The sequence below is a fragment of the Lactuca virosa genome, chromosome 4, assembly GCF_052849685.1.
Source record: "Lactuca virosa cultivar CGN04683 chromosome 4, Lactuca_virosa_CGN04683_v6, whole genome shotgun sequence".
Classification (NCBI taxonomy): domain Eukaryota; kingdom Viridiplantae; phylum Streptophyta; class Magnoliopsida; order Asterales; family Asteraceae; genus Lactuca; species Lactuca virosa.
Genome location: NC_136429.1, coordinates 266,681,450 through 266,708,943, shown reverse-complemented (window position 1 = coordinate 266,708,943; position 27,494 = coordinate 266,681,450). Strand labels below are relative to the sequence as shown.

The following is a 27,494-nucleotide window of genomic DNA, read 5'->3' as shown; positions in this document are numbered from 1 at the left end:
CTCAACCTTATTTAGAAGTTTAATTCGCTCATCTCTTCGTCTGGGTTTAAAGCTTCATCTCGATTATTCTTCTCCTGTCGATCCTTTCTCAGTCTGGGACCGACATGGAGCGATTGTTGTCACAGTGGTCACCGACACCGACGTTGGCGGAAACCAGCTCATCACGCCGAAGAACGAGGAAGCCCCCCACCCACCATCATCCTCTCCCATCTCCACCGTCGCCCACGTATGGTAGGGTTCACCATCTGACCATCATCTCCGTAAGCATTTACTTGGATTATTCTCTCTGGAGAGGCATTCAGGGCATCGGCGCTCAAGTGATTGTTGTTCTTGCCACACAAGTAAGTTTAATCTATCGGGTTTCCCTTATTGATTCTCTAAGTTTGCATCAATTTTCGATTAGGGTTTCTTTACCACTCTTCCTAACGGTGTTTGTGTTGCCACCGACTCTAATCTAACCTCCCCGACGGCTATCGTTGGGGTGTGTGTCGATGCACGGTGACGGTTTAAGGTCAAAAAAGATGTTTTATTTTCTTTCGTTCACCATATGTTTGATGAAATGCCTCGGAGCTTTTGAGAACAACTGCAAGCGACTGGCCCTCTCACGCATATGATAAGTTGTCTTTTGTCGTTTACGATTTCCCCTTTGATGTTCCGAACAAACAAAGTTTATCCTTCACCGCCGCATCCCCCAATAACGAATCCCAGCAAGAACCAGTCAAGCATGACTTTTCTTCTCAAATTTGACTTTTTTTTTCTCTTACTCCTTCACCGGTCTAATATCAACCCTAACTATTCTTCTGTTTTTAGTTTTGGAATTAAACAGGAGGTACAAAAATCAGGATCATGTTAATTCACAACATATTCTACTCCATGCTATGCTCGGATCATAAACTTGATTCACATCGGTTCTAAGATATCTTAGATGATGCAATTTCATCTGGTAATGTTTATAGTTCTTTACTTATTTAATTTTTATGGTGCAAAAAGAGACACCTCATTTCAGTTTTTTATAACAAGAGTTGATGTTGATTTGTAGGAGACCTAAAGCTGACCAAAATCATGATGATGTTGATCCAGCAAAGAAAGAACATCTGAAATGGACCATGATAGGTAATTATCTACATCCAACACGATGATTCTTAAAATATTTATATAGAAACACTACTAGGAATATGATTATCCCTTTTAATGGATAAATTTGGAAATGATCATAAAGTAGCCCATCTGATATTTAGCTATATCTGTGTTATATGTAGTTAATCAACACTTGGACTTATGGAATAGTTTGTTTAAAATTTTGGATTATTACTTGGTGATTTGAAGTTTAAATGCTTTTAATCTATGAAATTAAGCTCCATAACTTCAATAAACTTTAAAGTTGGTTTTATCTGTTCATATTCGTTTAGAAACTGTTGTACTGGTGTCTTGATACTTCCTTCATTTGGTTCTAGGAATGCTGATAATTGTTTCTATCGATGTGTTATTAATGAGAATCTAATCTGAAAGTAATGAAAATCGATGCATGATTCATCTGTGTTCTTGAGCGAAACAATAAAATCTTTCATCACTTGCAGTCAACAAAGTTAACGAAATTAAAGCATCTCTTGGATGGAGAGTGGTGTATGCATGGGTTGGAGATGATCCATGTGGAGATGGTGATTTACCAGCTTCGTCTGGTGTCACATGCTCCACAGTATAATCATTTCAGGGGGGTATATGCAGTTGTAATTGTGGTACCCTTTCCTATTACAATAACCAATTTACTGGATCTTACAAGGTTGTACAAATCTCTATCTTAATAACTTACTACTCTTCTTTTTGTTTGTTTATTGTTCAATAATGCAAATTTACTTTGTTTGGATATGTATTTTTATCTTACTTAGTTTTTCTTTTCAGGGATCTTCACAACAATAAGTTGACTGGTCGAATCCCACCACAAATCGGGCGTTTAAAGTGAGATCCTAATTGATTTTTTATATCTTCAGAATGTTGAATTAATTTAACGTTGAATTATTTATAGATGATGTGATCATGAAGATAGTCCAGTTTTTTGTCAGTTTACAGGTACACAGATTGAAGGGCACACATTCCCGCTTTACATGCACCCAGTGCAATGGGAAATTTGTGGTTCGCTATGTATTTTCATTTTGCTCTTTTTATTGTTACCATGGAAAACTGTATTGCAAGAACATCTTCTATTATTTATTAAAAAAAAATTGATGTATGTATAGACTAGATGAGTAGCTACTTTGAATTGGAGGGAAAACTTTATTGCAAGCCCCATTTTGTCCAAAATTTTAAGGAGATTGGAGGCATATCCAAAGTACCATGTAAGCTTCTTTCCTTTTGAAAATCAAATCAAATGAAATGCATATACATACTATTTTTGTAGTTAGAAATTTTTGATTCTAACATTTTTGGACCACACTGCCCCTGCATACTGTTTCTATAGTTAAAAAAATTTATTTTAAGCTTTTTTGACCACACTGCCCCTGCATACCGTTTTTAAACTTAAAAAAAATGATTTTAACAGTTTTGGACCAAACTGCCCCTGCATACTATTTTTATAGTTAAAAAAATTGATTTTAACAGTTTTGGACCAAAATGCCCCTGCATAATGTTTTTATACCTAAAAAATTTTGAATTTAACAATTTTAGATGAAACTGCGCTTGCATACCGTTTTTATAGTTAAATCCTACCAAATTGAGTCTACAGAAGATCTAAATTGTAAATTTTATATGGATTATATAAAATTTAGAATTTTAACTTGGGCCCTTTTAACTATGGTCTGTATGTGATTTTGAAGATGGGTTGACTGATTCGATTATTAACTCATCTAGTTAATAATTATAATGATATAAAGTGAAAAGTATTCTAATCCATAAAATTATGTTTTATATGTAATTAGTGGAGCATGTGTGGTTAACTGACACACTAATAGTAACTATAGAGAATAATAATGGGCATCTCGAAAATTATCATTGTTAATGGAGCACGTGTGGTTAATCGGCACATTAATTGTAGATGATGAATGACATCGAGAGTGCCAAGCGTATTGTATATATAACGGCGGGTTCCTGGTATGTATTTAAATTATAATTATTCATTTTTATAGAGCAACTTGACGATTTGGAAGCCTCAAACTCGTCGAGTAGGGATCAGATGAGACACATGTTTTAAGTAACCTACTCGACGAGTTGAGAGCCCTCAACTCGACGAGTAGGCTGGCAGAGGTGAAACCCTAATTTCGGGGTTTTGCACCCTATTTAAGCATCTTAATCCCCTCATGCTAGCTTCATTTCCAGCCTCTAAGTCCCAAACCCTAGATCTCAAAACCCTAATGCATTGTGTGAGCTTGTGAGTCATTTTTGAGAGAAATCTTGCGTGTGTGAAACTTGTGGAAGAAGGAGAAGCTTGAGGACTCAAGAAAGAGGTTACAGATCCAACAACTACACTTCATTCTCAGCATTTTCTGTTAAGCAAGTCTCAAACTTGCTTGATGATTACTTAGATCTCTTTCCTATCACTTTTATTGGGTTTTTGGTCCAACTAGCATGATCCTTGGAAAATGGACGTCCCAAGTGAGTATACTTTCAGATTTAGAGCCTTGAAGGGCTTTCATGGTATAAAGGTGCAAAGTTTATGGCCATTGAAGCCGCATGCAAGCTTTAGGATATCATTTTGGCCTTTTAAGCTCCGAAAGGCCATGCATGGAGAGAAAGTTGGAGGCTTTACGTGTTCATGTAGCGTCTAGGGTCCAGATCTCAGTTTGTATGACTTAGCTTGAAGTATTAAGGGCTTTTGGGATCAAGATCTAGGTCTTATGGAGTTAGGGTTTTTAGCTAAATCACTTAAGGAAGGGTATTAACAGGTAAAGTTGGAAACTTTACCCTTAAAATGACATTTTCAGTATATATGTGAAGTATGGAGCTTAGATCTGAAGAATAGGGGCTTAATCCATTAAGAAAGGCTTAACAGACTGAAGAAATCGACGAGTTCATAGAGGAACTCGACGAGTTGGGACGATTTGTCCCGATCTTGTAAAGGGCTGAATTCGACGAGTCTGAGGAAGGATTCTACGTGTTGAATCATTTTATCACGATTCTGAGAAGCATTGAAACTCGACGAGTTAGAAGATGACTCGACGAGTTGAGTCAACTCATGGTTGACTTTGACTTTGACTTTGACTGAACGTTGACTTTGACCTTGACATTGACTTTGACCAAGGTTGACCCGTGAAGGGGTTTCGAGTATGGAATGGTATCTAAGAAGTTGTTATGTATAGGGTGTGAGTAGAGCCGGGTGCGGAGCAGAGACATTTCAGCTATTCACACGACATTGAGGTGAGTTTCCTCCTATAGGAACGAGTCTAAGACACCAATGCCGGTTCGTTTATGTATGTTAGTATTTTCCGGGATAAGGTCCGATGTCGGGCAGTACCCGATGTAGGTTTATATGTTTCCGGACTACGGTCCGATTTCGGGGAAAGCCCGAGGAATAATTGTATGCTTGATGTCTTTGTGATTCTTGCATGTGCTTGTTTTTGTATGTTTCTAGACTTCGGTCCGATGCCGGGGAATGTTCGAGGAACGTTTATATGTTTTCGGATTTTGGTCCGATGTCGGGCGAGGCCCGATGAATGTTTATATGTTTATGTTATGGGATTATTTATGTGTATTTTTTTATATGTATAAATGTATACCGAGCTTTTCTCGATGTCGGGCGGGGCCCAATGCCGGACTTCGGTCCGATGCCGGGCGGGGCCCGATGTAGCGGGAGTGGCCCATGTTATGTTATTATGTGATTATGTGATTATGTGTATGGTATGTGGTAGTTTAAGGAGACAAACTAAGCTTCATGCTTACAGTTTTCAGTTTTGGTTTCAGTTACTTCCGGTAGCAATGGGAAGAGCTCGGGATGACTACAGTGCACACACCATTTTGTTTAGCTTGGGATGTTTTACTCTAATATATTGACATGTGTATTGATTTGATACTCTGATTTGATATGATGACTTATGATTACTATGGTTTATTTAATAATTAAAAATGAAATTTTTGGTCATGATTTTTGGGATGTTTCAAGTTGGTATCAGAGCCTTGGTTTGAGGGATTCGGGCACACTCCTTGGTGTGTCTGAACTCAAATTGATGACTTGGTATAATTTTTTTTTAAAGAAAAATCATTTTTACAAAAAAAAAAAGATTTTGAAAAGTGAAAAAGGTGTGGCGCATGCAATCAGCCGAGCTCAAGTAAGTTCTCTCAAATTACCCATACAAGTTTTTTATGTTATGATATGATTATGAGAACTGCATGCTAGATTAGGGCTAAGGATCTAGGAATGATGCCTTGTATGCCTGTTATATGTGTATGAGAACTACATGTTAGATTAGGGTTGAGGATCTAGGAAGGACGCCTTGTATTCCTATTGTATGAGCTTATTGAACTGTATGCTAGTACTGATTAGTCAGTAATATGACAGCTTGATTAGAATATTCTTGGTTTGGTTTACTCAATGCTCGAATGTTGCTTGCTTTGTGCTTTTAGGAGTTCTAGTTATCTGTAACTAACTAGTAAACGAATACATTAAGTTACATACTACGAGGACTAAATAATTTCAGAAGGTTAGGTCTAGCTCTATTTCACAGCTCTTGTCTGAGTCCAACCGTTATAGGGTAGGACCACTCATTCGATGAATTATCTAGTCTTAGTGATATGTAATGGTATTCGCAAGCTAGTTAAGGAGAGATAACATGGACTTCTTACGCTGCTGATGGTGGAGAGTGTGTCGGAGATTACCCTAGGGCAAGCCTAGGATGAGATTAGCGCTAAAAGCAGTAGTAGTAGAAGGGACTTGGTGGAGTCAAGGCAATTCTTAAGGAAAGTATGGATAGATTTGGAAGGTAGTATGGCCCGTACTACTGAAAGCAGAGGATCCGTACTCGGGTCAAGGAGGGCTGAGATGAATCCAGGGAACTTGTAGTGTGTGCGATCCCTCGAGTTATGATGAGTATTCTGATGTTTGTTATGGTGTATTTCCAGTATGGTGACGCTATGCACTAGACCAGTTGGCAGTTCAGGTGCCGGTGAGGGATCAGGCCCGGCCTCTGGAGCCGGGCAGCTCGATGAGCAGATGAGAGAGTTCATTCATCTGAGGTCACGCGCAGTATTCTGGACCAGACTCCTATGATCGTCGGTACGGTCAAGGAGGGCATCTTGGATATTCTAGACAAGAGGTTGGGTGCATTCCGCACCGAGATGGCGGCCATGCTAGGGACATGCACGATGACATTCAGGGAGTTTCGATCTTGTGGAGTTCCAGGCTATCATGGGGCTCGGGACCCAAATCCTAGCAGCAGGTGGTTGGCTGATGTCACCAACGCCTTCCGTACGAGCCGATGTCCCAAGGGGGACAAGGTCCGACTTGCTTCCTGTATTCTGAAGGACAGAGCACATGACTGGTGGGAGGAGGTCGGACATGCCATTGGAGATGATGCAAATCTAGATGTTATGACTTGGAGTGACTTCTCGACTAGGTTCAGGGCCGAGTTTGCACCTGTGATTGAGGTGCAACAGCTTGCTAGGGAGTTCCAGGATCTCCAGCAGACTACTGAGACGGTGACCGAGATCACCGCCATGTTCAGGGAGAGGGCCCTTCTTGTTCCGCAGTACATGGCAGACGAGGAGATGAAAAAGGCCCGATATCATGAGATGTTGCGGAGTGATATCTGACAGTTTGTGAGTTGATCCAGCTGCAAGACGCTGGAGGATATGATTGCGAGGGCTCGGGAAAGGGAGCTGGATTTGGAGATGGAGAAGAAGAGGAAACCAAAGGGGGTTCAGTCAGGGAATGTGGGCACGAAGCCTAAGGTATCAGATCACCGATCGAGGACCCAGCAAAGCACCAACCGCTGTGGCAAGTTGCACGAGGGAACGTGCAGGGCGGGTAGTTCGGGCTGCTTCAAGTGCGGCTGAACTGGTCATGTGAGCAGTGATTGTACTGCTACCACCAACACCACTACAGTATCATATCTTATTTGTTTCCAGTGCAATCAGAGGGGACACAAGCGGTCCCAGCGCCCGAGTTTAGCAACAACAGGACAGGTGGTGGCACCCGCTCTTGCTACATTGAGGATTACCGACGGCCGCCAGGGCCGGGCGGAGGCGCTAGTGGCGAAGAACAGAGCCTTCCTGTTGACAGCAGAGGAGGCACGTGCAGCTCCCGATGTGGTGACATGTATGTATCTTCTCCTTATCTCTTTATTTATAAGTATTGTTGCTTATGTTTATGAGTTTCATTATAGGATCGTTCCTTGTGAACGGTATATCTGCTCTGGTATTATTCGATTCGGGGGCTACCGATCTTTTGTGTTGCTCTCGCTCAACAAGCGATTTGTGGGAGCTCCAGGGGAGCTGGACTGTCCACTTGATGTAGAGATAGCTGATGATAGGACCGTTCGGGTTGCAAGGGTTCATTGGGGATGTACACTGCAGTTATTTGATGAGCACTTTTCCGTGGATTTAGTCCCCATTCCCCTGCGACGGAATAAGCTTATAGTGGGTATGGACTGGCTGAGTCCCAATGGGGCAGTGATCGACTGCGAGCAACAACTTGTGTGGGTTCGGACCCCAAGTGGGGGAGGTTTAGTGATTTAGGGGGAGAGGCCGCAGGGTGGACCGACTTTATGTTCAGCGGCAACAGCTAGGCGCTACCTTCAGCCGGGTTGTGCAGGTTATGTCGCCTTTGTTATGGATACCTGGGATAAAGGTAAGGCGACAATACATGATGTACGGATCGTACGGGAGTACCCGGACGTGTTCCCAGAGGATTTGGCTGGGGTACCTCCGAAGAGGCAGGTAGAGTTTAGGATTGACCTAGTTCCTGGTGTGGCTCCGATAGCTAAGGCACCATATCGGTTGGCTCCTCCTGAGATGCAGGAGTTGTCTACACAGCTGCAAGAGCTGTTAGACAAGGGATTTATCAGGCCGAGCAGTTCGCCTTGGGGAGCCCAGATTCTATTTGTGAAGAAGAAGGACGGGTCACATCGGATGTGCATAGATTACTGGGAGCTGAATAAGGTAATGGTGAAGAACTGTTATCCCATCCCGAGGATTGATGATTTATTTGACCAGCTTCAGGGTGCATCTTGGTTCTCCATGATTGATCTGCGATCGGGTAATCACCAGATGCGAGTCAGGGATGGCGACGTGCCGAAGACAGCCTTTCGGACTCTCTATGGTCACTATGAGTTTGTGGTGATGCCGTTTGGGCTCACCAATGCTTCTGCCGCGTTCATGGATCTCATGAACCGCGTGTGCAGACCGATGTTGGACCGGTCTATGATAGTCTTCATCGATGATATCTTGATTTATTCCAAGACTAAGGAGCAACATGAGGAGCACCTGAGGGAGGTGCTGGAGACACCGAGGAGGGATAGACTTTTCGCAAATTTCTCGAATTGTGAGTTCTGGTTGCACGAGGTGCAGTTTCTGGGGGACCTTGTCAACCAGAGGGGTATTCTGGTCGATTCGTTCAAGATAGAGGCTGTGATGCAGTGGGAAGTTCCGAGGTCTCCATCTGAGATTCAGAGTTTTCTTGGTCTGGCGGGTTATTATCGGAGATTCATCCAGGATTTCTCCAAGATTGTTGTTCCCTTGACGCGACTGACCATGAAGTCAGTGACATTCCGTTGGGGACCTGAGCAACAGGCAGCTTTCGAGACTCTCAGACAGCGGTTGTGCAAGGCAACAATTCTGACTTTGCCAGAGGGCGTCTACGATTTTGTGGTTTACTGTGACACTTCGATCACAGGTATGGGTGCAGTACTAATGCAGCGGGGTCACGTGATAGCATACGCTTCGAGGCAGTTGAAGCCTCACGAGGCGAACTACCCGACACACGATTTGTAGTTGGTGGTTGGGGTTTCCGCCCTCAAGATTTGGCGACACTACCTCTATGGGGTTCGTTGTACCATTTACACGGACCACAAGAGCTTGAAGTACCTGATGGATCAGCCGAATCTGAACATGAGGCAGCGTCGTTGGTTAGATGTGGTGAAGGATTATGATTGTGAGATCATTTATCACCCAGGGAAGGCCAATGTGGTGTCCGATGCTCGTAGCCGCAACGCGGTGGCTACTCCGATCTGGGATATATATCTGAGGATGACAGTGATCACTCTGCTGCTGGAACGGATTCGGGAGGCGCAGGTCGAGGGTATGAAGGAAGAGCGCCGGAAGTGTGAGCGGATCGTAGGCCAGGTGGCCTCATTTTATTATGACATTCGTGGGTTGTTGACCTTGCATCGGAGGGTTTGGGTTCCTTACTATGGCAGGGTATGCCTGGTTCTGATGGATGAGGCTCACAAGTCGAGATTCTCCATCCATCCCGGGGCGACGAAGATGTATCATGATCTTCACCCTGATTATTGGTGGCCCTGCATGAAGCGGGACATAGCATGGTACGTGGAGCGGTGCTTGACTTGCAGGAAAGTGATGTTGGGGTTTAAGCATTATAATACTCCCATGGTGCACATGCAACCCTAAATGCTTTGGATCTATGTTTTCTCTAATTATACATGTAATTTGAATTTTACCAAAGCATACATCCTAACTAGCATACAATAGAGGATATACCATATAAAATCAAGTTAGATGAATACCTCTTGATGTAGTTTGTAATTCTTGGCCTTTCAAGAGCTTATCACCTCACGTGTGATGCCTCAAATGGTTCACAAATAGCATGAACAAAGGAGGACTTTGAGTGAGAGGTTAAGCACCAGCAAAATCAGCTAGGGTTCTCTTAGAACTCTTAGAATGCTTAGGTCACCGGTTTTGGCTAAGGGATAACACATATATAGTGTAGGATTCCAAGAGTCATGGGTAAACCCTAATCCATACACTTGGGTTATGATCCATATCTCATGTAGGCTAACTCTTCTTGTATGCTTACATAAAACTTAGCCCAACATGGATCAATAGCCCAAACACTATATATATATCACTGATTTACATAATCAGTCCCCGTTAATTTAATTAGTCTATTTTGATTACTAAATTAATTCCAAATTAATTCTTGATTAATACTAATTAAATAATATGATTTCATAATTAATATATTATACTTGTAATATATTAATAAATCATAAATAACCTCTTTCTCAAATATCCGTCCTATCAGATTGTTATGGTGAAGGCAACCCAAATGGACCATGCTAATCTTGGGTCAAGTACATAACAATTATAGTTATGGGCTTAGACACCTAATCGAACAGTCTCCCACTTGGATAAGTCTAATAGCTATAATTGCAAGTACGACTTCAGAACCTGACTAGCAATCGTAGCTCTCAAAACCCGCTATCGAACTCTGACCTAGTCAACGACGCGTCCATTAGATAAGGGATCATATATTCCTCCATTCTAGATATCGTATGAACTGAGACATGGATTATAATCATTCTCTCTGTTCATGTGTTGTTTCCTGATTTCCGATTTATGACGACCGACTAATTGAACAAATCAAATCAGTCCAGGCTTGGCCAAGCACTTAGGGTTGTCATCACTAAGTCATCGAGGGGCCCACATATATTGCTTTTATCCACATTGGGTAAAAGGAACGGATAAACTTCAACTCAAATGCTTGCTTGTACTTACTCATCAAATCACACACAACAATATGTTTTATAACACCAAGTTACTGGTGCGTTTACATATGTCTATGTGCAACCGACTTGTAAACTACAACTCACATGTCTTGGTTTCAAGAATATAAGATATTAACGTCTCACAATCACTCGTGATAAATCCATGAAGTGATTCAGATGAGCGTGGGTTTAATCCAATAATCAAATCTTATTACAGGAGTACTCATGAACACTGCAACTAACTTGTGGTATGTCTAAACGCCTTTAGACAATCTACAGACCCATTCATGACAATCTAGCTTCAATACCTACTTCCAAAGTATGATCGACTATGGATGGTTTGATTAAATAAAACACCTTTTATTTAATCACCATATTGATTACACATTATTCATTGTATAATGTTTCGATTTATCAACTTCACACTTGAATTAAAACAATAGTTATCCCATGCTCCAAGCGTGAACACTATGTTTACCTATGGTCCTTACCTTGTGAAATAGATCAATTGTAAACGTTTCCAATGACACTCATTTCACAATTCCAAATCCTTATCGTAAGTGTAAGAATACCAAGTCCTTGCCACTTACTGTAATCTGTTAGATTTTAAGCTTATATGCAGTGATCCCTTTGTAACGACTATGTACACAAGTCACAGAGACTTTTCCAATTACAAAACTTCCATTGGAAATTGTTGATGGGTTTTTGAGCATTCTAACACTCCTATGGTGTACATGCAACCCTAGAAACCTTGGATCTATGTTTGACTATGATACATGCAAATAATTATTTTTCCAAGGTTCTTATCCTATCTAGCATGGCATGGGGAACTTGAATCAAATAAAGCTAGTAGAATTACTTACCTTGTAGTTGTAGTTGATTGCTTGGAGTTTTAGAGCCTAGCACCAATAGTGTGGATGCCTCAAATGGAAATCACAAATCACCACAAACTTGGAACTTTGAGAGAATAGTAATCACCTTCTTGAAATCGGCCCTCTTACTTTACTCACCACAACTCCTATGATTTCAAGAACCAAAGCCTCCTTTATATAGTGTGGTGGATTAGGGTTACATTCATGTAAACCCTAATACCCATGTCTTTTCATTTCCATGAGATCCATGGGTTAAAGCTCCATGGAGTATCCATGGACTTTCCATGCAAGCCTAGCCCATTCCAAATAAGCATTAGCCCACACTATATAAATACAAGAGCCCATATTTAATTAGTCATACTTTTGATCTCTAAATTAATTCTAGATTAATTATAGATCAATACTAATTAAATAATATGATTTTATATTAATATATTAGGACTTATAATATATTAATAAATCATAACTTATACTATTCTCAAACGATTATCCATAAATTGTTCGGGTGAAGTGCAACCCAAATGGACCATGCCAGGTCGGGTCAAGTACATACCAAATATAGTTATGGACTTAGACACTATATCCAACAGTCTCCCACTTGGATAAGTCTAATAACTATAGTTGCAAGTATGAATTCAGGAACCGATCAGCAATCGTAGCTCTTTAAACTCTGTTGAACTATGAAGCACCATTTTAGATAAGTGATCATATAATCCTCTGTTCTAGATATCAGCCGGACAAATACATGGAACATGGTCTTGCTTATTGTCCAGCATTTGTTTCCCGATTTCCGATTTGTTTGACATAGAACTTAACTGAACACATCAATTTAGTTCTGACCGGGCCCGGTACATAGGTCAAAACAAAATCATCGAGGGGCCCCGATATCGCTTCTAATCCTAGAAGGAACAGATAAACTTCGACTCATATGTTTGCTCTACTACTTGTTGAATTACACACAAAAGCACAGTTTATAACATCGAGTTACCAATGCGTTTTCGTGCAATCAATGCATAACCAACTCATAGGCAACAAATCATATCTCTAGGTTTGAAGACTTATATGATATTACCGTCTCACGATCACTTGAAATAAATTCCATGAAGTGATACAAGTGAGCGTCGGTTGAATCCAATACTCAGAACTTATGAGCACTCATGAGTGCTGTAGCCCCGCTTTGTCTAACATCTTAGACCTCTACAAGCCAACCCATGACAGTCTTGATTCATATCTACTTCCAATATATGACCGACTGTGGAGAGTTTGAATAATATGATATAAACCATAACATAATTATTCTGGAAGTCAAAACATGGAAAAAGAAATAATAGTAAACGATTGACAAGAGATAGCAACACTTTACTCATAAATAACAACTTTTATTTATCATCAAATGTCAATTACATTTTACAAATTTCAAGATTATCTAACTACTAAAACTAATATCATCCTTTAGCCCTATGCTCCGAGCATGCTGGAGATGTTTAGCCCGAGTCAGTCCCTTCGTGAGGGGATCTGCTGGGTTCTCATCCGATGACACCCTCTTTGCCACGATGATTCCTTCTTCTATTCGATGTCTAATGAAGTGATATTTTCTATCAATGTGTCTGGATCTCCCATGATCTCTTGGTTCCTTGGCTAAGGCAACCGCACTATTGCTGTCACAGAAAATCTCCATTGGCTCCTTTATAGCTGGTACAACTCCAAGGTCTCCGATGAAGTTCTTTAGCCATATAGCCTCCTTTGCTGCCTCGCTTGCTGCTATACTCTGATTCACAAGTGGAATCAGCCATTGTCTCCTGCTTGGAACTTTTCCAAGTAATTGCCCCTCCGTTTAGAGTAAAGACCCAGCCCGACTGAGAGCGGAAATTATCCCTGTCAGTCTGAAAGCTAGCATCACTGTACCCTACAACTCTCAAGTCCTCACTGCCACCGAGGGTAAGGACCCAGTCCTTAGTCCTCCGTAGGTACTTGAGGATATTCTTTACCGCAGTCCAGTGTGCCTTGCCAGGGTTCCCCTGATACCTGCTAGCCATGCTCAAAGCAAAGGCTACATCAGGTTGAGTACACGTCATAACATAAATGATCGATCCTACAGCTGAAGCATAAGGTATTCGACTCATTTTTGCTATCTCAGCCTCAATACTAGGGCTTTGTGTCTTACTCAATCTGGCGTTACTCTGGATGGGTAACTCTCCTTTCTTGGAGTTATGCATGTTGAACCTTTTCAACACTTTGTCCACATAGGTGCTTTGACTAAGTCCAATTAGTCTTTTACTCCTGTTTCTCAAAATCCTTATCCCTAGGATATAGGCAGCTTCTCCAAGGTCCTTCATAGCGAAACACTTCCCAAGCCAGGACTTTACTTCCTGCAGGGTTGGGATGTCATTTCCTATGAGTAGTATGTCAGCCACATACTGTACCAAAAAGCTGCTATACTCCCACTAGCCTTGATATAGACACAAGATTCATCTTCACTCCTTGAAAAGCCAAATTCTTTGATTTTCTCATCAAAGCAAAGATTCCATCTGCGAGGTGACTGTTTTAATCCATAAATGGATTTCTCGAGCTTACACACTCTACTGGGGTACTCTGTACTGACAAAACCCTCTGGCTGAACCATGTAACCATCTTCAGCCAACTTTCCATTAAGGAAAGCGGTTTTGACATCCATTTTCCATATTTCATAATCATGAAATGCAGCAATGGCTAACAGAACCCTAATAGACTTAATCTTGGCCACTGGTGAAAAGATCTCATCATAATCAACTCCCGGAGTTTGAGAATAACCCTTTGCAACCAGTCGTGCCTTATAAGTGTGTACATTACCATCCATGTCGGTCTTCTTCTTGAAGATCCATTTGCACCCAACTATCTTACGATCAGGTACATTGTCAACCAAGTTCCAAACTTGATTGTCATACATGGACTGTATCTCGCTATCCATAGCCTCTTTCCATTTAGCACCCTCAGGGCCTGCCATGGCTTCCGTGTAGCTGTTAGGCTCATCAAGATTTACCACTGTGTTATCACTGATAAGTGTCTCACCTTCTGCAGTAATATGAAAACCATAATAATGCTCAGGTGCATTCCTAACTCTGGTGGAACGCCTCAGAGGTATAGATTCATCAGTCGGCTCAACAGGAGTTTTCTCCTCAGGTTGAGGGCTAGGGTTTGAGGTTCCTTCACCACTTGACTCTTGAATTTCCTCAAGGTCAATTTGCCTCCCACTGTCTCCTTGGCTCATGAATTCTTTCTCTCGAAAGAATCCTCTTCTTGGTACAAAGACCACATTATCACTGGGTCTGTAGAAGATGTAACCAAAGGATTTCTGTGGGTAGCCGATGAAAATACACCTGTCGCTTCGGGGTTTGAGCTTATCGTGAGTCTCACGTCTCACGAAAGCCTCGCAACCCCAAATCTTGATGTGGTCTAGACTGGGAACTTTTCCAGTCCACACCTCGTGAGGTGTTTTGGCAACCTTCTTTGTAGGGACTAGATTAAGGATATGGGCGTCAGTCTCTAAGGCATACCCCCAAAATGAGATTGGTAGCGAAGCTCGACTCATCATGGAACGAACCATGTCCAACAAGGTCCGATTGCGCCTCTCAGCTACACCATTCAACTGTGGTGTCCTAAGAGGTGTCAATTGTGAGACAATCCCACATTCCTTAAGATAGTCAAGGAACTCAGTACTAAGATACTCACCACCACGATCGGATCGAAGCATCTTAATGTTCCTGCCCAACTGATTCTCCACTTCTTGCTTAAACTCGTTGAATTTCTCAAAGGTTTCTGACTTATGCTTGATTAGGTAGACATATCCATATCTACTAAAATCATCAGTAAAAGTCACATAGAACCGATTAGCATCTCTTGTGGCGGTTCTGAAGGGTCCACACACATCCGTGTGTATGAGGTCCAACAAACCTTCACCCCTAGCACAAGTGCCAGTAAAAGGTGACTTTGTCATTTTACCAAGCAAACAAGATTCACAACTATCATCTGACTTTAGGTCAAATGACTCCAAGACTCCATCCTTTTGGAGTTGGCCTATGCGTTTCTTGCTTACATGTCCAAGACGACAATGCCATAAGGATGCTTTATCTAAGCTAGTGGAAGGGTTAATACACAATACATTATTTCCTAGATTATCTACAACAGATACAGTTTCATACACGCCATCACAAGGTAATGCTTTAAAATAAAGAACATTATTAAAGAAAGCATCAATACTACCATTATTATTATCAAAATAAAAGGTAAAACCTTGTTTATACAACGCATGAAAGGAAATAACATTTCTTGCCATTTGTGGCGAATAATAACATTTATTCAAATCTAATGTAAACCCACTATTTAGCACTAAGGAATAAACTCCTATCTTGGTGACAGGTGAAGCTTTCCTGTTTCCCATGATCAAGTTTATCTTTCCCTGCTCCACATTCTCACTTCTTTTTAGTCCCTGCAAATCACAACATATGTGATTACCACAACCTGTATCAAGGACCCAAGACTTAGAATGAGGTGAGTTATTAGACAATATAGTGTATATACCTGCATGGTTGGGTTTTACTTTCCCATCCTTCAAATCTTGCTGGTACTTTGGGTAGTTTCGCTTCGAGTGCGACTTTTCATGGCAATAGATGCATTCAGCCTCGTTAGGGTTAGCAGAAGGAGTGACAAAACCTTTCTTGGTTTTGCTTGAAGAGGAGCCTTCAAGGGTCTTACCCTTGGTACCCTTAGAAGGGTTCTTTCTTTTCTTCCCTTTGCCATGCCCGATTGCCAAGACATTGGCCGCAGTTGGAGTAGGAGTAGGAGTAGTAACAACCGACTTACCCTTTAGACCACTTTCGGCGGTCTTCAAGAGTCCTTGAAGTTTGCTGAGGGTGACTTCTTCCTTGTTCATGTGATATGTCATGCAGAATTGATCATAACTCGATGGCAAGGAGTGCAAAATGATGTCTATTGCTAACTCCTTAGGGAAGTTCACATTCAGCTTCAGTAAACGATCCACATACCTTTGCATTTTCTGTATGTGGCCCGTGATGGGTTCACCATCCTTCACTCGGGTTGTTATCATGGAGGAGATTATTTCATATCGCTCTTGACGAGCACTTTGATGGTAGCGGTCCATCAAGTCCTGGTGCATCTCAAAAGGATAATAGTCCTCATAGGACTTTTGGAGCTCGGCTGTCATGGTGGCCATCATGATGCATGCCACTTTTGTAGCATCTCTTTCATGTACCTCATATTCAGCAAGCTCTTCAGGAGTAGCAGTTGGCTCGGGTACCTTCAGCTCCTTGTCGAGAACATATTCTTTGTTCTCATACCGAGTGACCATCCTGATGTTTCTGATCCAATCTGTAAAGTTGGACCCATCAAAGATGACTCTCCCACAAAGATTCATGAGAGAGAAGGAGCTAGTAGGGTTTGAGCCATAAGCATTGTTATTGGAAGACATCTGAAAAGAATAGGGAATAGATTAGATTAGATATAGAGATAGTCCTTAACAAAACACCCAAATGTAATATTAAGGCTAGGACCCAACACAATATTTTATAACTTAGAAGAGGGATGCCGTAATCTAAGCTATAAGATATTTGAAGGTAGGTGAATGACGATTCACCAATTTCCACCATGAAAAACGAAATATTTAATTAGGTTTTAATTGGTTTAGAAACTCCTAGATTCTTTGAGATTCATTGAACTTTCTTCAATGACATGTTTCAATCTCGAGTGTGCCCTTCAAGTTTTGTGACTGGGATGCCGAGGATCACAAAACAAGGTGTGAAGTAACCATGCAAATTACTTGGTACCCTTAATGTATTACCCCTCAATCGATATGCCGGTTAACCACATACGCTCCATCGATACTATGATAAACATTAAGTTACCCTTTACCTACCTTGTTAAGTTCAAGTTAGTGTGCCGGTTAACCACACACGCTCCACTAACGACTTACACAAAGTGTAAAGTGTAATTTCATGGATTAGCACCTTATTCACATTTTCCTAAAATAACTAAGATTGGGAATTCAATAAAGTTTAGTTACTTTAGTATTATCATTATACTTTTAATGAGAATTTATAAGTCCTTGTCCTACCCGTTCGGCTAATGACCCTCCACCGATCAAGGAAGCGGTGGGTGAGAGTGGACACCCATTAAGTTGCCATTTTATAGGCAACAACCTTATACCCCCCTTATAGACCGGCTTCGTGAATGAGGCGTACTAGCGGTACGACGACTTGATCTTATACATATATAAATATTATTAAACTTATAATATTATAAAGTATAAGGGTTGAATTTTAACTTTTAAAATTCTAGGGGTTGGAACTAAAGTTTTTAATATGACTTTACATGTTCCAAAACTTGAGGGCAAGTTTTGTAAACTTTCAAGACTTTTCATTTCTCATAACTTATGAGTTAATGGTTATTAAAAATGAAGACTCTTCATTTTTTGTAACCTATGTGTTCTTTTAATGGTTATTTATAAATGTGACTTTTGGTTATCCATAACTTAAGAACTAGTTATGGACTCCATTAAAACAAATAAAGATCAAGAATTAATCTAATCAATTATTAGCACATAATTTCTATGATCTTCTAAACTCATATGTTTATGAATGTTCATATCAAAAAATTTCAAGAATCGTAAGTACATATACAAAACTTGAAATTTTGATACGAGCTTTTGAACAAAACTTCGATTTTCAAGTATATTTTTTTTTTGCATCAAGTATCAAATAAACAAACCAGGCTCTGATACCACTGATGGGTTTTTGAGCATTCTAACACTCCTATGGTGTACATGCAACCCTAGAAACCTTGGATCTATGTTTGACTATGATACATGCAAATAATTATTTTTCCAAGGTTCTTATCCTATCTAGCATGGCATGGGGAACTTGAATCAAATAAAGCTAGTAGAATTACTTACCTTGTAGTTGTAGTTGATTGCTTGGAGTTTTAGAGCCTAGCACCAATAGTGTGGATGCCTCAAATGGAAATCACAAATCACCACAAACTTGGAACTTTGAGAGAATAGTAATCACCTTCTTGAAATCGGCCCTCTTACTTTACTCACCACAACTCCTATGATTTCAAGAACCAAAGCCTCCTTTATATAGTGTGGTGGATTAGGGTTACATTCATGTAAACCCTAATACCCATGTCTTTTCATTTCCATGAGATCCATGGGTTAAAGCTCCATGGAGTATCCATGGACTTTCCATGCAAGCCTAGCCCATTCCAAATAAGCATTAGCCCACACTATATAAATACAAGAGCCCATATTTAATTAGTCATACTTTTGATCTCTAAATTAATTCTAGATTAATTATAGATCAATACTAATTAAATAATATGATTTTATATTAATATATTAGGATTATAATATATTAATAAATCATAACTTATACTATTCTCAAACGATTATCCATAAATTGTTCGGGTGAAGTGCAACCAATCCTTAGCGAACCTCAGATCGTCCTTGACAGTTGTTTAATAACTTTAGTCATATCCGGTTCTAGTCCTTTTTCCCTCTTAATGCCCTAGGCATTTGGAAAATTAGAATAGGAGATTATTATAGCACGTGCAATCAATCCTATATCCGAAGCATATGGGACACGATTCATAATGTCTTACATAAAGACCTGATACTTTACCAGTCTCTTGCTATAACATTTCCATATATATAATTTCGTTATGTCGAATCTTTTCAACATAACATTCATATATGTCCTTGACTAAATTTGATTAAAATCTCAATCTAAACTGTTAGAATTGGAATGAAGTACAAGTTCCTCTCCCTTAATTATAGCAAAACAAATTTTCAAACCTAACAACTTTGCGAATTGAAACCTTTGTTTTCTATAATTATCATTGCTAAATCGCAACACTTACCATAATAATTATGCTGCCACTAGCATAATAATTATTATCTTACTAGCACAACACTTATGCTCCCACTAGCTTTGACATGTATCCAGAAATCAGCTGGACTTCTAGAAATCAATACTTATTGACTTTCTTAACAAAGTTCAGATTTCTGACACGAGATGGTTTGATAAGCCTTTATCTAAGCTCATACACCCTTTATTAGAAAGCTCATATGTGTGTCTAAACTATTCAGAACTTACAACAATAAGTTCCGAATGTTCAAATTATTTCCTATTTCTCACAATTCAAAATATGAAAAGGGATGCCATAATCATAATTGAATTTAAGAATGCAAATATCAAAAATGCTATTTTCTTAAAATCTACTTAGTGAAAGCGTTTCCCCACAATCATTTTCATGAATTGGAGAGAAACCTTATGACACTTAGATTTTATGGTGTATGTGTTCCCATCCATGTGAATTTGTCATAACCATATGGACTGAACTTGTTCAATCTTAATTTCTTGCCACCTGGCAGCTCAAAGGCCTACCATTGCTTCCAAGTTGTTATGCAAACAATTGAGAACTCACAGAACTCACATGCGTAGTCAACTTAACTGGAATGGGCACAGAAACAAGAATATATCAACACGATAGGTTACAAACCGTAAGTCGTGCGCTAGTGATTAATAATGGGTTTACTCTTGATTAGTTCTTGAAACGTTTCAAGATCTTTAAGACACCCACTGACCTCTTGACATATAAGATTCTCTTTGTCAAGAAACATTACTTGACAAACAAATATTCAAGAGTTAGTGTGGTTTCTTATCAAGACAAACACTTCTGACAATCGGTCTTAGTTGATCTTTGTTTTATCCAAAACATCACAACTTACCAATTTCAAATGTACAAGAGTAGAAAACATTTTACTATACATTTGATAAGTGTTATAAACCTTTCTTAAGATTATGTCACTCAAGGCACAATCTTGGAGTATGACTCTAAGACTTGATTTTGGAACGAAGTATGATTCACCTTTTGATTTAACCATTTCAACAATTCACGATTCCTCTTCTTAGCCATACAAATGCACTAAGATGTCCTTAGAGGATCAATTTGTGATATGGTTTCATAATCACTAAGATAATCATAAAACATGATGCTCAAGTACTCTCCCTTCCTTTCATATTGGAGAAACTTTTATCTTTTTGCCTAATTTGATTATTCTTATTCGTTGTACTATACATTGAAACTTTTCCAATGACTCAGAATTATACTTAATCTTGTAATCATAACGATATTTACTAAACTTTTAGTAAATCATAATGAATAGTCTTATCGTTCTTTGTGGTGGACCTGACCAGTGCACAACCAGGTGTACCCGATCCCCTAGTCCTTCACTTGACTCACATATACATGTGAACAAGGAATTAGTCTTAATTTCCCAAAGACGAAGGTTCTCATCCATCATACAATACAGGTTGCACGATTCCAAGTATCTATTCAATTGAAACTTGGGTGATGATAATCTTTCCTTATTTGGTAAATTATGAAACTACCACAAACGAAAGAATCAAATCCATTTTCAATATTGCTAACAATGTATAAACACAAATTTTCACAAATGCCATTTCAAGGAAATATAAAACAAGATAAAATTCAGAATTTATCATTATTTATAAAATGCGGATAAATTTGTCCTTACAATGCAATTACAAATGAAAACTATGTTACTACATATTCCTAAGCAATTTATCATAACTCCTAGCATCAACTCAAAAATCTGATCATCGAACCATGCGATTGAAATCCATCTCTTCGCAATCAGACTCAACATGCTTTTCCTTTAAGCTTCCTTTGATCCTACAAAACATCAAAATGTAATCTTATCACATCATGTATTAAGAATCTACAAATAGGTACTTAATAAAGTTAGATAGCGGAATTACCTAAGCCAGAGTCAAAATTTTTGACTTTACCATTCTTGTGGTCCTTCAGGTAGATACGACAGCTTCGCAACCAATGCCCCTTCTCTTGGCAATAGAAGCAAACATATTCTTTTGGAATGGTACACGGGATAATCTCATACTTAGCCTTTCCCTTTCCCTTGGAAAGAGAAATGTTTTTTGGACTTCCAATGTTTCCATTGTCAATGTCCATGGAAGTTTGGGAAGTAGATCTTCCAATCAAATTTGCATTACCAGTGCGCCAAATCATTGCTAATTCAGCAACAATTAGCAAATAGGTAAGATCGATAAGGGACACGTCGTGGTCTGTCATATAGTAACCTTTAATGAACTCACCATATGACAGGAAGTGATTGAAGAACCAAGTAAACATCCAACTTCCTTGACACAACAACTCCTAACATTCCCAGCCTCTTAATGTGTGACTTCATCTCCAAGACATGTGCACACACAGACCTTCCATCTTGGTGTTTACTTGCCAATAGGGCTTGAGTGACATTGAACTTTTCAAGTCTTTGAATTTGTGGGTTAGGGAGAGTTATTGGAGGAGGTGGAGGAAATAAAGTATGATATTGAGGAATATCATCTTCATGTGGAAAGCTTTTTCCAAAAGATCCGGGAAGACCATAGTTGTCTGAACTAAACATCTACATGGAGAAATTCAAGTTAGTTGATTTAAGTCCTTAATATAACACCCAAAATGAAATATTAAGGCTAGGACCCAACACAATATTCTACAATTCGGAAGACGGAAGCCGTAATCCAGTTGTAAAATATTTGAAGGTAGGTTAATGACGATTTACCACTTTCCACCATGAAAAATGAAAATGAACTTTAGGTTTTAAATGAATTGAAATTCCTAGATCCTTTGAGATTCATTGAACTTTTCAATGGAATTTTTAATCTCTATTATGCCCTTCAAGTTTGTGACTGGGATGCCGAGGATCACAAACAAGGTGTGAATAACCATGCAAATTAGCTTGGTATACTTAATGTTACAAATCACCTGATCAATGTGCCGGTTAACCACACACGCTCCATTGATCCATGATTAACATCGACCTACCCATTGCCATCATTCATTAGTACCATATTAGTGTGCCGGTTAACCACACACGCTCCACTAACGACTAATAAGGTGCAATGTGCAATTTCATGGGTTAGCATCAAATTCACATTTTTCCTAAGTAACTAAGATTGAGAATTTATAAAAGTATTTAGTTACTTGGTATTTCATTATACTTTTAATGAGAATTAATGTCCTATCCTACCCGTTCGGCTAACGACCCTCCGCCAGTCAAGGAAGCGGTGGGTGAGAGTGGACACCCATTAAACCACCATTTTATAGGCATTAACCTTATACCCCCTTATAGACCGGCTTCGTGAATGAGGGCTACTAACGGTAAAACTGACCTCTTACTTATACATATATAATATATTAAACTTTTAATTTTATATAGTATAAGGGTGTATTTTAAACATTTAAAATACTAGTTGGTTTAATCTTTTAATAAATTATACTCTTAATTTAATTAAACTTAAACCATGTTGTTATGGATTTATTAATCTTCACCTTTAATTAAACACTTTAATTAATTTAATAAAGTCCATAAGGTGTAATTGAACTATGCAAAGCATCTAGGTTATTAAAAATTCAAAATTAAAAATATTTAATTAATTTTTAAGTTATGAACCCAAGAGTTGCAACTTTTGAAACCTTTTAATTACTAGAATTAATGTTTTCATAATTTGAGACTTTTCAAATACCAAAACTTGAGGGCAAGTTTTGTAACTCTTAAAAGCCTTTTCATTTCCATAACTTATGAAAACTTATGAGTTTTAATGTTCATGAATGAGACTCTTCATATAACCTGAGGACAAGTTACAAAACTCATTTCAAGAACAACTTAGATCAATTTTAACTAACAACATTATCATATAATTTCACTATTGATCTAATCTAACTCATAGCAAGGCAATTCATATCAAATAATACAAATAATTATCTTAAAATTTGACAATTGTCCTTTAATTGGATGGGGATCATCATCACCAAATCAGAAAATACGATTTTTATGATTACAAAAAACAGTATGTGCTAATGATCCTAATCTAATTCTGGCCAAAAACTCGAAATTCTACAACCAGAGGCCTCTACTCGACGAGTACATGAACTGGACTCGTCGAGTTGCCCTTTTAGTGAGTGAACTCATCGAGTCAGGGATTGGACTCGGCGAGTCCATCAGTCAGAGGCCAAAAAATCGATTTTTCAGCTTTGAAAAATAACCAAGCATCAAATATAACAGAAAACAATCCTAGGATCTGATACCAATGTTGGGTTTTAAGCACTATAACACTCCTATGGTGCACATGCAACCCTAGATGCTTTGGATCTATGTTTTCTCTAATTATACATGCAATTTAAATTTTTCCAAAGCATACATCCTAACCAGTATACAATAGAGGTTATACCATATAAAATCAATTTAAATGAATAACTCTTGATGTAGTTTGTAGTTCTTGGCCTTTCAAGAGCTTAACACCTCAAGTGTGATGCCTCAAATGGTTAACAAACACCATGAACAAAGGAGGACTTTGAGAGAGAGGTTAAGCACCAACAAAATCGGCCAGGGTTCTCTTAAAACTCTTAGAATGGTTAGGTCACCGATTTTGGCTAAGGGATAACACATATATAGTGTAGGATTCCAAGAGTCATGGGTAAACCCTAATCTATACACTTGGATTATGATCCATATCTCATGTGGGCTAACTCTTCATGGATACTTACATAAAACTTAGCCCAACATGGATCAATAGCCCAAACACTATATATATCACTGATTTACATAATCAGTCCCCGTTAATTTAATTAGTCTATTTTGATCACTAAATTAATTCCAAAATAATTCTTGATCAATACTAATTAAATAATATGATTTCACAATTAATATATTATAATTGTAATATATTAATAAATCATAAATAACCTCTTTCTCAAATATCCATCCTATCAGATTGTGTTGGTGAAGGCAACCCAGGTGGACCATGCTACTCGCGGGTCAACTACATACCAATTATAGTTATAGGCTTAGACACTTAATCCAATAAGTCAATGCCGAACACCAGCGACCTCATGGCATGATGAAGCCATTGGAGAATGCCGTGTGGAAATGGGAAGATATCACTATGGATTTCATCACAAAGTTTCTCAGGACCGCACGTGGGGTGGATTCGATATGGGTCATCGTGGATCGGTTGAAAAAGAGTGCTTATTTCATCCTGATCCATGAGAGTATATCGGTTGAGAAGCAATCCGAGATCTACGTACGCGAGGTGGTGGCACGTCATGGAGTGCCGGTTTCGGTTGTGTCAGACCGAGATGTTCGTTTCATTTCCAGATTTTAGAAGCGGTTTCATGACGAGATGGGTACTCGTCTTCACTTCAGTACCACTTTTCACCCTTAGACAGATGGACAGAGTGAGAGGACGATTCAGACTCTAGAGGATATGCTATGCGCATGCGTATTAGATTTTGGCAGCAGTTGGGATACGTATCTTCTGTTAGCATAGTTTTTGTATAACAACAGTTACCAATCTAGCATAGATCGACCTCCCTTTGAGATGCTCTACGGGAGGAAGTGCTAAACCCCAATCTATAGGGGCGAGGTAGATCAAAGAGTCATGGGTAGTACCGAGGTGGTACTCAAGACTACGGAGATGATCAAGCAGGTCCGAAGCAGGATTCAGACCACTCAGAGTCGGCAGAAAAGCTATTCCGACAAGTGTCGTTCAGACTTGGAGTTTCAGGTGGGCGACATGGTCCTCCTGAAGTTGTCACCTTGGAAAGGTGACATCCGGTTCAGGTAGCGGGGCAAGCTGGTCCCAAGTTACATCGGTCCGTTCAGGGTTTTGGCTCGGGTGGGCCGGGTTGCTTATCGTTTGGATCTTCCAGCAGAGCTGAGCCAGATCCACAATACTTTTCATGTCTCCCAGCTGCGAAAGTGCTTAGTAGACGATTCCGCAGTTGTACCTTTGGAGGATATTTAGGTGGACGACCGCCTGAATTACATTGAGAGACCCGTTGTGATTCTAGACCAGGAGACAAAAACCTTGAGGAAAAAGGTTGTATAGTTAGTGAAGGTGCAGTTGCAGCACCGTAAAGGCTTGGAGTGGACTTGGGAGCCAGAGGAGGAGATGAGGGAGCACTACCAAGAGTTATTCGAGGCAGCAGACTTTGAGGACGAAGTCTGAGACAAGTGGGGTAGAATTGTAACGGCGGGTTCCTGATATGTATTTAAATCATAAGTATTCATTTATATAGAGCAACTCGACGAGTTGGAAGCCCCAAACTCGTCGAGTAGAGATCAGATGAGGCGCGGGTTTTAAGTAACCTACTCGACGAGTTGAGAGTCCTCAACTCGACGAGTAGGCTGGCAGAGGTGAAACCCTAATTTCGGGGTTTTGCACCCTATTTAAGCATCTTAATCCCCTCATGCTAGCTTCATTTCCAGCCTCCAAGTCCCAAACCCTAGATCTCAAAACCCTAATGCATTGTGTGAGCTTGTAAGACATTTTTGAGAGAAATCTTGTGTGTGTGAAGCTTGTAGAAGAAGGAGAAGCTTGAGGACTCAAGAAGGAGGTTATAGATCCAACAACTACAGTTCATTCTCAACATTTTCTGGTAAGCAAGTCTCAAACTTGCTTGATGATTACTTAGATCTCTTTCTAATCACTTTTATTGGGTTTTTGGTCCAACTAGCATGATCTTTGGAAAATGGATGTCCCAATTGAGTATACTTTCATATTTAGAGCCTTGAAGGGATTTCATGGTATAAAGGTGCAAAGTTTATGGCCATTGAAGCCCCATGCAAGCTTTAGGATATCATTTTGGCCTTTTAAGCTCCAAAAGGCCATGCATGGAGAGAAAGTTGGAGGCTTTACGTGTTCATGTAGTGTCTATGGTCCAGATCTCAGTTTGTATGCCTTATCTTGAAGTATTAAGGGCTTTTGGGATGAAGAGGTCTTATTGAGTTAGGGTTTGAGCTAAATCCCTTAAGGAAGGGTATTAACGGGTAAAGTTGGAAACTTTACCCTTAAAAGGACATTTTCAGTATATATGTGAAGTATGGAGCTTAGATCTGGAGAATAGGGGCTTAATCTATTAAGAAAGGATTAACAGACTGAAGAACTCGACGAGTTCATAAAGGAACTCGACGAGTTGGGACGATTTGTCCCGATACTGTAAAGGGCAGAATTCGACGAGTTTGAGGAAGAACGCGACGAGTTGACTCGTTTTATCACGATTCTGAGAAGCATGGAAACTCAACGAGTTAGAAGATGACTCGACGAGTTGAGTCAACTTGTGGTTGACTTTGATTAGACGTTGACTTTGACCTTGACTTTGACTTTGACTAAGGTTGACACGTGAAATGGTTTCGAGTATGGAATGGTATCTAAGAAGTTGTTATGTATAGCGTGTGAGTAGAACCGGGTGCGGAGTACAGACGTTTCAGCTATTCACACGACATTGAGGTGAGTTTCCTCCTATAGGAATGGATCTAAGGCACCAATGCCGGCCGGTTTATGTATGTTAGTATTTTCCGGGCTAAGGCCCGATGACGGGCAGTGCCTGATGTAGGTTTATATGTTTCCGGACTACGGTCCGATTCCAGGGAAAGCCTGAGTAATGTTTGTATGCTTTATGTCTTTGTGATTCTTGCATGTGCTTGTTTTTGTATGGTTCCGGACTACGGTCCGATGCCGGGGAAAACCCGAGGAACGTGTATATGTTTCCAGATTTTGGTTCGATGCCGGGCGGGGACTGAGGAATGTTGATATGTCTATGTTATGTGATTATTTATGTGTATTTGTTGATATGTTTATATGTATACCGAGCTTTGCTCAATGCGGGACGGGGCCCGATGCCGGAATTCGGTTCGATGTCGGGCGGTGCCCGATGCCGGACTTCGGTCCGATGCCGAGCGGGGTCCGATGTAGCGGACGAGGCCCATGTTATGTTATTATGTGATTATGTGATTATGTGTATGGTATGTGGTTGTTTGGGGAGACTTACTAAGCTTCGTGTTTACAGTTTTCAGTTTTGGTTTCAGGTACTTCCGGTAGCA

General features: G+C 39.8%; 1 long non-coding RNA gene across 10 annotated transcripts; it reads left to right on the top strand.

The window, feature by feature from the left end:
• Window positions 1-27,494, top strand: LOC145108270 (uncharacterized). Of its 10 annotated transcripts, XR_013708145.1 has the most exons (7): window positions 1-943; window positions 1,040-1,113; window positions 1,578-1,780; window positions 1,900-2,333; window positions 3,029-3,084; window positions 4,290-4,347; window positions 4,891-4,905. It is a non-coding gene; the product is annotated as an uncharacterized LOC145108270 (long non-coding RNA). The 10 variants fall into 10 exon arrangements; XR_013708148.1 differs by lacking the exons at window positions 4,290-4,347; window positions 4,891-4,905 and adding an exon at window positions 27,480-27,494; XR_013708146.1 differs by lacking the exon at window positions 4,290-4,347.